This window comes from Aplysia californica, unplaced genomic scaffold, assembly GCF_000002075.1.
Source record: "Aplysia californica isolate F4 #8 unplaced genomic scaffold, AplCal3.0 scaffold00842, whole genome shotgun sequence".
Classification (NCBI taxonomy): Eukaryota; Metazoa; Mollusca; class Gastropoda; order Aplysiida; family Aplysiidae; genus Aplysia; species Aplysia californica.
In genome coordinates this window covers 87720-98337 of record NW_004798112.1, presented here as the reverse complement: position 1 = coordinate 98337, position 10618 = coordinate 87720, and the positions used below count along the sequence as shown (strand labels likewise).

The following is a 10618-nucleotide window of genomic DNA, read 5'->3' as shown; positions in this document are numbered from 1 at the left end:
GGGGGGTTAAATACAATGGCCGAAATCCGATGAGTTTTGGAGGGGGGGGGGGGGTAAGTATGGTTGGGCCCCCAAAAATCAAGTTTGGCTCCAAATTGTGATATTGTTGGACCCACACCAGAAAAAAAACTGGCAGCCCTGGTACCATGGGTTAACGCCCCTTGCCAATACATACATGCCTGTGCAGTGTGCCTGCCTTTGTTTAGGCCCGATTACCGATTGCCGATTGCCATGCAAATTGCCTGCCCCTGCCTCCAGTTGACACTGACAGCTGTGGGCTGATCGCCGTGTAACATCATTAGATTAGATCTACTGGTTCATGATTGAAGCCCCCCTGAACCCCCCCACCCCACTGTTGGTATGATACACAGTGGTCCATCAAAGTTAAATCCCCTGCCCACTCTCAACCACCACCACCTCTCGCTCACCTCGCCTCGCCAGTCGCCGCTGACTTCGCTGTGCGTGCGCGAAGTCGCCCGCGGAACTACCTTTTGTCCGCACGCAGAGTACTATGAGTGCGTAGTTAGGCTAGGCGTGCGTAGTAATCACGGGCCGAGACGGGTGGTCCGGTAAAGTACAATCCAGCCGAGAGGCTTAGACGGTCATACAGTACACGCCCATCATTTTATTCATCGCTATGGATCAGCGGGACATGGAAAAAGAGGTAGATCTAGGCTGTTACCGTTTGCTAGGTCCAAGCCCAAGTATGATGAAATAGGCAGAACCTGTCATTTCGGCACACCCCAATTTGGTGACGAAATGACTGGTGTATTTGGTTGTTTTTGATTGTGGCAGGGGGTTAGGCCTAGCCTATTGTATTGTTTGGCCACCTCTATATATAGTGAGAATAGAGCAGGCGAGTCTTGTGGCTATTCTCACCCGGTGCGCGTTCACCAAATTTTGCGTTCACCCTAAGGCCACCTCTATTCTCACCCGGAGTGAGAATAGTGCAGGCGAGTCTTGTGGCTATTCTCACCCGGTGCGCGTTCACCAAATTTTGCGTTCACCCTAAACCATAGAATTCTACACTGTGAGGAAAAATTGTAGAATTCTGTGCCGTGAACAAACGTTCCATTACAACTGTAGCCTACTAAAAAGCGTACAATTTTGTCTGTGGGCAGTGGAGAGAGAGAGAGAAAGAGAGAGAGGAGTAGCGCGAGAAGAGAATTTCCAGGCAAAACAAAATGGCGACCTGCGTAGTTCGGCTCGATTCGAAAAGTTAAAGCCGTAGCATCTTTGTAGACAACCAAATTAATTTACATTTGTGTTTTAACATCATTTTTTAACTTTGTTTTGGTCAATTTGATCGTCCACACCGATAGACAGTATTCAGAAAGAGACAGAGAGAGAAAGAAGAGGGGAGGAGTTGATCTTGCGAGAACTTCCGGGCGGGTGAGAATAGCCACTTTCTTCACCCTCCTAAACCTAAACCACAGAATTCTACACTGTGATAACAGAAAAATTGTAGAATTCTGTGCCGTGAACAAACGTTCCATTACAACTGTAGCCTACTAAAAGCGTACAATTTTGTCTGTGGGCAGTGGAGAGAAAGAGAGAGAGGAGTAGCGCGAGAATTTCCGGGCAAAACAAAATGGCGGCCCGCGTAGTTCGGCTCGATTCGAAAAGTTAAATAGCCGTAGCATCTTTGTAGACAACCAAATTAATTTACTTTTGTGTTTTAACATCATTTTTTAACTTTGTTTTGGTCAATTTGATCGTCCACACCGATAGACAGTATTCAGAAAGAGACAGAGAGAGAGAGAAGAGGGGAGGAGTTGATCTTGCGAGAACTTCCGGGCGGGTGAGAATAGCCACTTTTGTATTGTTTGGCTGATAGTGTGAGAGTGAGTAAAATGTGAGAGTGAGTAAAGTACTGTAAAGTGTGAGTCTGTGTTCAGTTGTATTGTTTGCAAGTTGATAAAAGTCTGAGTTACTACTGGTGGGAGTTGGAGAGGAGAGAGTTGTATCAAGGCAGAGGAGGCCTGCTGACAGTATAGATTGTGAGAAAGGCTAGTTAGAGCCTCAGTTCAGTTGTCTGAGTTGTGCGTGAAGTGTGAGATTCCAATCCAACGCATTGGGCGGGGCCCCAAAGCTGCGGAAGGAATCACAACACAGAGCAGAGGAACAGGTTTGGCTAATTCCTGTTATAGTGGCATGTGACAGAAGGTTAGTAGTGTAAAATCTTTGTTTTCTGTTCCAAGTAAAAACAATGACTTCATATGATATATATCATCATCATTATTGCCTTTCTCACCCTGCACCAGGGTATAATCTAGAGGCCACGGACAAACACTTTCCACCTTTCTCTATCCTGAGCACCGTAAAAACCTCTACTTGCCTTTCAGAGTAGAGTCTACACCCCCGGGGGCGGTGTCACTGACTGAAGTGTCTTTGGGCCAGTCCCAATGGAGGGACATTAACCATGTTCTTATGCACAGTAGAATTGTAATCGTAAATTGGCTGATTCATCAAGGTCATGCTCATAACTGCCTGAACTGCAATAGGGAACTGCTGCTTTTTCTTTCTTAATCCTTACTATAGTCATTTTCCTCTACTTCTTTTTTATGTTTGTTACACTCTTATGACCCGCTATTTCCGGGGTGTCTTGATATATTCGAAGCAGACTTTGAGCTGTTGAAGTTCGAGAGGTGAGCTGAGTAAGCTTGATTCCCTGTAAGGACTTCTCTGTTGACATCCACCCCTTGGCGCTCATATATGACCTAATGCAGTTTTGCGAGCACCGTAAAACCTCTACTAGTGGGTGGTTGGCGGATGCTGTGGTGTGGTTTGCTCCTTCTTTCCTATCAAACATTTATCATCCTTTTCTCCCCTTCTTCTTTTTTATGTTTGTTACTCTCTTGTAACACCTCTAATCTTCTGGCGCTCATATGACCTTATGCAGTTGCGAGTGCCGTAAAACCTCTACTAAAACTAACTAAAACCTCTACTAAAACTAAAGAGTAGAGTCTCTGTTTGTTTTTGCTGAAGCAGTGTTCACCGTCCAGTATGGTTGCTATTGGATTCTTGCTTCTACCAAATTCTCCACTTTTGATGTTTGTCACAGATGGAGGACTAGCAGCACTACAGCCATACCTCCTTTTAGTTAGTTCGTTTTACTAGAGGTTTTACCGCGCTCGCAACCGCATAAAAGGTTGTATGAGCGCCAGAAGATTAGAGGTGTAACAAGAGAGTAACAAACGTAAAAAAGAAGAAGGGGAGAAGGACAATATATGTTTGATTGGAAAGAAGGAGCAAACCACACCAGAGCACCCGCCAACTACCCAGATACCTCCTTTTCAAAGTGGTTGAGTGGTATATTATTGTAGTGAGAGGACCCATGTCACTGGTGAGACTTAACTGATGAAATTGGACAATAAGCCTTTTTGATAATTTTTGTGTGTTTTCTTTTGTCCTTTCAGATATCTCTACAGAAGGTTGTTATAAATGAGCTGGAGCAAGTGAAGAAAACCTCAGTGAGTTCCTTACTTGATTTTCAATTAATTCATTGTGAAAAGGGGCAGAAGTCAGTTTTGCTGCAGCTTCATATTCATAATAATTGGTCGCTTTTAAGGACAAGCGGGCTAACCCAGATTTCAGGGGTTTCCAGAAATCTTGACCTACACCAACAGTTGGCATTGCCCTACTTATAGGAGAAGTTTGGTTTCATTGATGTGTATATATATTTGTTTGGTTATAGCTCTCCTTGTGTTTTAAAGAAACTGAACAGGGGGAAAAACTTTACCTTCGATTTTCTCAAAACAGCATTTTTCGGGATAGCCCCCTTGTGCTTAAAAGCCACCAATTGTGTTCCACTGCTCTTCTCTGTGCTCCTGACCAGTCCCAATACATGTAGTAGTTCTTCAACCCACAATATTATATCTCTGCCGTTAGCTCAGCAAACAGCAGCTCTCTTCATATTGGAATGAAATGCAGTGTCCATTTTCTTTCAGGCAACCAAAAATGCAATTTTCGAAGAAACTCCTGTTCATTAAAATTAATACCCTCTAGAATTGTTCCAGTTTTCAGAGCAAAGCTCGAGACCAGCCTCAAAGTAAGTGTGGTGGCAACTGAAAGACAGAAAATTCTATGGCTCTTTACTTAGTATTAAAAAGCCTTCTCCTTTAACTTGCAGGCCTTTGCTTTAAAAATGTATTTATTTTCTATTTTCTTTCGTCAATCCGAACGAAGTGAGAGTGGGTGGTTAGTGGGTGCTGTGGTGTGGTTTGCTTCTTCTTTCCTATGAAACATCTATCGTCCTTATCTCCCCTTCTTTTTTACGTTTGTTACTCTCTTGTAACACCTCTAATCTTCTGGCGCTCATATGACCTTATGCAGTTGCGAGCGCCGTAAAACCTCTTCTAAAACTAAAATGGCCTTTCTCCCTCCCACCATTCCCCGTGCCAATATGACAACCATAAGATATGCTTTCATTTTTATGTGCTCTTTGAAAGTTGAAATGGACCTATTTTTATTGACCTTGTATTTCAGAAGGTGTACAAAAAGCAACAGAACAGCTCTATTTTCTTCCTTTCATCTATTGACAAGGAAATGGCAGCAGCTCGAAGTGAGATTTAATTCTTTTCAAAGTGACTGTGTTTGGTTCTCGTGTGTGTGTGTGTGTGTGTGTGTGTGTTCAGTTCTTGTGGTTTTGTTCTCAACTTTTTTTTCTAGAGCTCCAGTGGGTGGTTGGTGGATGCTCTGGGGTGATTTGCTTCTTCTTTCCTATCAAACATCTATCGTCCTTATCTCCCCTTCTTCTTTTGTATGTTTGTTACTCTCTTGTAACACCTCTAATCTTCTGGCGCTCATCTGACCTTATGCAGTTGCGAGCGCCGTAAAACCTCTACTAAAACAAACTAGAGCTCCATATAGTTTATGGAGTTAAAACTAGTTTGTTATATGATACTGTTGTTGTTGTTGTTGTTAGCGATCCAGTAGCATCTGAGCATTGACTCGTCGGCATGATGCCATTCTGTCTGTAATAGCTGCATGTCTGTTCTAATTGTTGTCATGAGTAGAGGCAGTTAGATGTGTGAGGTAGCTGGGGAAGAAAACATCCCCTCAAATCGGTTAGTTTTCTACAGAAGAACAGATGATGTTCCACTGTCTCTGAGGGGTAGTCACATGTGGGAAGGCAGCACACTGCTTTACTCCAATTCGGTTGAGATGTTGATTGAGGGGCACATGTTGTGTTCTAAGTTGGAAGATTTTTTTGATTGATCCCTCCTCAACTCATTGAATTATTTGATACTCAAGAAGACTTGTTTTTATATTTTAAAAATAATTGTAGGTGGACTCAGTAGCTGAATCAGTCATAATAAAAATGGTACTGTACAAATGTAAAAATGTGTACTAGATCTATGTGTGTATATATTTCAAGCAAGAGAAAGAAACAGCGGCATTTCATTAAAAAAATTATTTTTTAAAAATTTCCAACTGAATCTTCACTGAGTACATGCAATGTATTCATTGACCGGCATTCCTAGTAAAAATTAATTGGTCTTCTCTTTTTCTTTCCGTTTTTCTTTCCGTTTTCACCATGAAATGGATCTTTTTTTTCAATTGTATATGTTTCTTTGTTTCCACATTTCTTAGCCTGTCTACCTTTCACTTTTGGGCTTTCAGCAATCTGTCTGTGTTTGGACTTTTTTAATACGGCACTGGTAATGTTCCACAATTTCTCTGATAACAAAATCGTTTTTCTGGGTCATAAAAGTAAATGTTGGCACTGGACTCCGTAGAAAATTCTCCTAACAAACCTTTCCTCATCTTATCTGACTCTCTGTCTTGCATCACCTCACTAACAAACTACAATTTGTGTCTTTAAATAGACAAAAAAGGTGTTGAACCATAAAAGAAAAATTTGAAAAAAGTTTACAAACCGCCGAAAAAATTCTGTTTTCTTTAATTTCATTATTTTGACGAGCGCTTGATTTCACTACAATGCCTCCCATATATATAAATCCGAATGTTAAGTCTACTGATAACATAATTATTCACGTCGTGTTGATCTCACTGCTGTTTAAAATATCTTCATCCGTCAATCTTCTTAACCCAATCCGTATGCCTTGGGGTCATTTTGTGCCCTCAGGGTTGTATTCTTCACATTTTAATAGAATACTTCTAGTTCGGAGTTCTCTTTGAAACTTTCAGTATTTCTTTTAAAAAATAATTTTGACAGACTGCTATGTAAAGCATATGGATCGTGTTGTGGCACAGGGTTCCCCACGTCGTATGGATACGATAGTAAAACGTGACGTACGGATAGGGTTAATGTCTGAAGGTTTTGTTTTTTCAGATAACCTGAACAGTCTGACAAAAGAGTATCAAGAAGTGGAACAAGCGCCGGGCTCAACAGCAGACGTGACAGGGTCATGACAATCTCTCGGAGTTAGAGAACGTCTCCCGCGAGTCATCAACTGATTCAGCCGGCACTGAAATGTTTCGTAATGGCTCGGGTATGCTGATCAAAATGCTGATAAGATGCACTGAATTTCAACACAGCACTATGTATTGTATATATGAAAACAACTAGAATTGAAAGAGTTCTTATTATAAGAAACACGGAATTTCAACTAAGTACTGTGTATTGTATATGAAAACAACCAGAATTGAAAGAGCTTTTATTACAAGATACTCTGAGTTTCAACAAAGTACTGTGTATTGTATATGAAAACAACTAGAATTGAAAGAGTTCTTATTATAAGATACCCTGCATTTCAACAAAGTACTGTGTATTGTATATGAAAACAACCGGAATTGAAAGAGCTTTTATTACAAGATACTCTGAGTTTCAACAAAGTACTGTGTATTGTATATGAAAACAACCGGAATTGAAAGAGTTCTTACTATAAGATACAAGGTACTATGTATTGTATTTATATGTATGTATGAAAACAACCAAAATTGAAAGAGTTCTTATTATTTTATAAGATACCCTGAATTTCAACGCACACTATGTATTGTATATATGAAAACAATCGGAATTGAAAGAGTTCTTATTATAAGATACACAGTTGAATTTCAACAAAGTACTATACAGCCAAAATTGAAAGAGCTCTTTTTATATTATAAGGTACTCTGAATTTCAACACAGTACTATGCAATGTATATGAAAACAACCGGAATTGAAAGTTCTACTCAAGCAAAGAAAAGAAAAGGTTTTAGAGGCAAGTAAGAAAAAGATATCCAAGTTGATTAGTTGAAAGAGGTTTTAGTTTTTGTAAGTGTTTGTTTTACAGCACTTGCAGCACAATAAAGTCATATAAGTGCAGAAGATTAGAGGTGTTACTAGAGAGTAACAAGCATAAAAAAGGAGGAGGATAGATGTTTGATAGGAAAGAAGCAAACCACTCCAGAGCACCCGCCGACCACCCACTTGAAAGAGGTAAACAAATAAATTTAACAAGAACAAAAAGATAGAAGTTGACCAACCCACCATTTTCTGTCTATTTTTATTATCCAATTGCACTGAAAGGGTAGGGAAATGAAGGTCCATCCATATTGACATAGTTTGGGGGCGGAATTGTAGCAGATATTCTAGAACTGGTGACGGGAGGGTAGTTTCCTCACAGGTGCGTGATTATTATAAAGAATTCTGAGAAAAAAAAGATGGCTGACTGGCTCTCACAACATTCTCTTCTCAACACTTTTTTACACAGGACAGACAAAGAAACTGTACAATATTGATCCTTTAAACTTTGCCACACTGTCTGAAAAGCAGTATACTGTAATTTGATTACTAGATTTATTTTTTCAGTCAGGTAAAGGGTAGTCATAAGTTGATGTATGATAGTCATATGTTGATGTGTGGTTGTCACAAGTTGATGTATGCTAGTCATCATGTTGATGTGTGTGGTAGTCACAAGTTGATGTATGGTAATAATAATTTGATGTATGGTAGTCATATGTTGATGCATGGTAGTCATGTGTTGATGTATGATGATAGTCACAAGTTGATGTATGTTAATCATAATTTGATGAATGGTAGTCATATGTTGATGTATGATGATAGTCACAAGTTGATGTATGGTAATCATACTTTGATGAATGGTAGTCATATGTTGATGTATGATGATAGTCACAAGTTGATGTATGGTAATCATACTTTGATGAATGGTAGTCATATGTTGATGTATGGTAGTCATATGTTGATGTATGGTAGGGGCTGGTGTTTCCCCTCTAGCTATTGCTGTTTGGAAGAAACTCCATGAAGTATCACCCAGTAGTGGACAGTGATCATGCATTGGCTGTTCATCACTAGGAAAACTGGTATAACACTTTGCCCCACGGGACGCCAATTGGCAACGGTGTGATATATATAGCGTGTACCGCACCAGTATCCTGGTCCGTTGGGATAAGTGATGCGCGCTCTGCGCGATGCGGGAGTGGAAAGTGATATTGAAGCCATTACCGCGGACTCCCTGGTTTCAGCAATGTCATTTCCCCTGATGGCTCTGTCATAATATTTCTGTAACTTTTCCACGGTTTCCTTAGCGAGCCAGTGCGGGACAATTAGGCACCCGCTCCGACCAACACACGGCGCTGATGCACCCAGCGAGTGCGTGGTCACACCATGTAGGGAAGTAACGTATTATGCGCGGTCAGCTGAAGGCATTTTTTCCCACGACCTCAGTACTGTGAAAGGGGCTGTTTCTAATAAGGTAGAAAGTCAGGGCAGGCCGAGATGGAAAGTACAGGGTGCTGCCTTTTGTTCCAATACCAAATTTTGCGTTGCAACTCTTGCTGTCACTGCAGTAACTGTGGGGAGCTTTAACAACACTTTTGGAATGAAGCGTAATTTATAGCCTCACCCTGTTCCGCAAAATGAGAATTTATATATATATGGAAGCATTTTCAAGCCATGAAATGTTTGCCATATGATACATAAATGCATGAAGGACAAAAATATTGCAGAAACTAGAAATCTGCCAACTGACCAGTGGTGAACATTTATCATCTTTAATGCATACTGTTTTGGGAGAAAGATTGATCATTGAGGAATGGCCTTTTACTCTTGAAGTGTGCCACTACAGTTTCATCACTAAGAACTACAACTACAAGATGGTCCAACTCCACACCACCTGTTTGTCGTTCAATTTTTTTATGTCAATGTGTCGAGTCGTGACATGGCTGTCAGGCCTGGCGTGACCTTCTGTTCTGGGTCCTTCTATTGCTATTTGCTATGTTGATGGTGATTCACAAAATGGAAGTCCACTGTTCTGGCCACCACAATGAAAGGGAATGGTCCTTGACGGCATTTCCATCCGGTCCTCGAGAGGTTCTGCTTTTTGCATCCTCGTCTGCACGTCTTGTTCTGGGCACTACAATGAAAGGGAACAGTCCTTGACAGCATTTCTACAAAGATCAGACTCAAGCCTCTCCATCCGGTCCTCGAGAAGTTCTGCTTTTTGCATCCTCGTCTGCACGTCTTGTAACATGCGCAGAATTTGGGCTGGAATATGATGAAAAAGGAATGGTCCTTTCCTGTATTTCCCCCAAGATCAGACTCAAGTCTCTCCATCCGGTTCTCGAGAAGTTCTGCTTTTTGCACCCTCGTCTGCACGTCTTGTAACATGCGCAGAATTTGGGCTGGAATATGATGAAAAAGGAATGGTCCTTTCCTGTATTTCCCCCAAGATCAGACTCAAGTCTCTCCATCCGGTTCTCGAGAAGTTCTGCTTTTTGCACCCTCGTCTGCACGTCTTGTAACATGCGCAGAATTTGGGCTGGAATATGATGAAAAAGGAATGGTCCTTTCCTGTATTTTCCCCAAGATCAGACTCAAGTCACTCCATCCGGTTCTCGAGAAGTTCTGCTTTTTGCACCCTTGTCTCCACGATGTCTTTGTGTGTGTGTAGATGTGTACGTGTGTGTGTGTGTTTGTGTAAGCCTGCATGTATGCTGTCTCTACAAAGGTCCTTTCCAGCATTTCCCCAAGATCAGACTCAAGCCTCTCCATCCGGTCCTCGAGAGGTTCTGCTTTTTGCATCCTCGTCTGCACGTCTTGTAACATGCGCAGAATTTGGGCTGGAATATGATGAAAAAGGAATGGTCCTTTCCTGTATTTCCCCCAAGATCAGACTCAAGTCACTCCATCCGGTCCTCGAGAAGTTCTGATTTTTGCGCTCTCGTCTGCACGTCTTGTAACACGGGGCAGAATTTGGGCTGGAATATGATGAAAGTGATATTGAAGCCATTACCGCTGACTCCCTGGTTTCAGCAATGTCATTTCCCCTGATGGCTCTGTCATTTTAAAATTTATTTCAAAGGGTATTGCAGCAAATTATTTTTAAAAATGTTCTTCAAAGTTCAACTAGACAGGTAGTCACAAGATATAAAATAAGAGGTGAGTAAGTAAAAGTTACAGAGCTGAACAGTAGGCTATAGTATAGCATATTTTAAGCTCTATCCAATGAACATTCAACAATGTATTATGTACAGTAATTCTTATTCTAAATCACTACCTACAATCTCCTCTTCCTGGCCAGTGTCCTCAATGTCAGTGTCACTATCACTATCCCTATCAAATTGTTCCTCCTCTAACATTTGATCTACCCGTGGGCTTAAATTAAGTTAAATGGTTGCAGAGGCCTGCATACTTAAAGTTTGCAAATTC

The 10618-nt window shown here is 41.1% G+C and overlaps 1 long non-coding RNA gene across 1 annotated transcript; it reads left to right on the top strand.

Annotated features, from left to right (window-relative positions):
- The first annotated feature begins 512 nt into the window (after positions 1 to 512).
- LOC101848555 lies at positions 513 to 7598 on the top strand. The gene is made up of 4 exons (XR_221041.3): positions 513 to 664; positions 3420 to 3473; positions 4489 to 4564; positions 6299 to 7598. It is a non-coding gene; the product is annotated as an ASNSD1 upstream open reading frame protein (long non-coding RNA).
- Positions 7599 to 10618: the final 3020 nt, after the last annotated feature.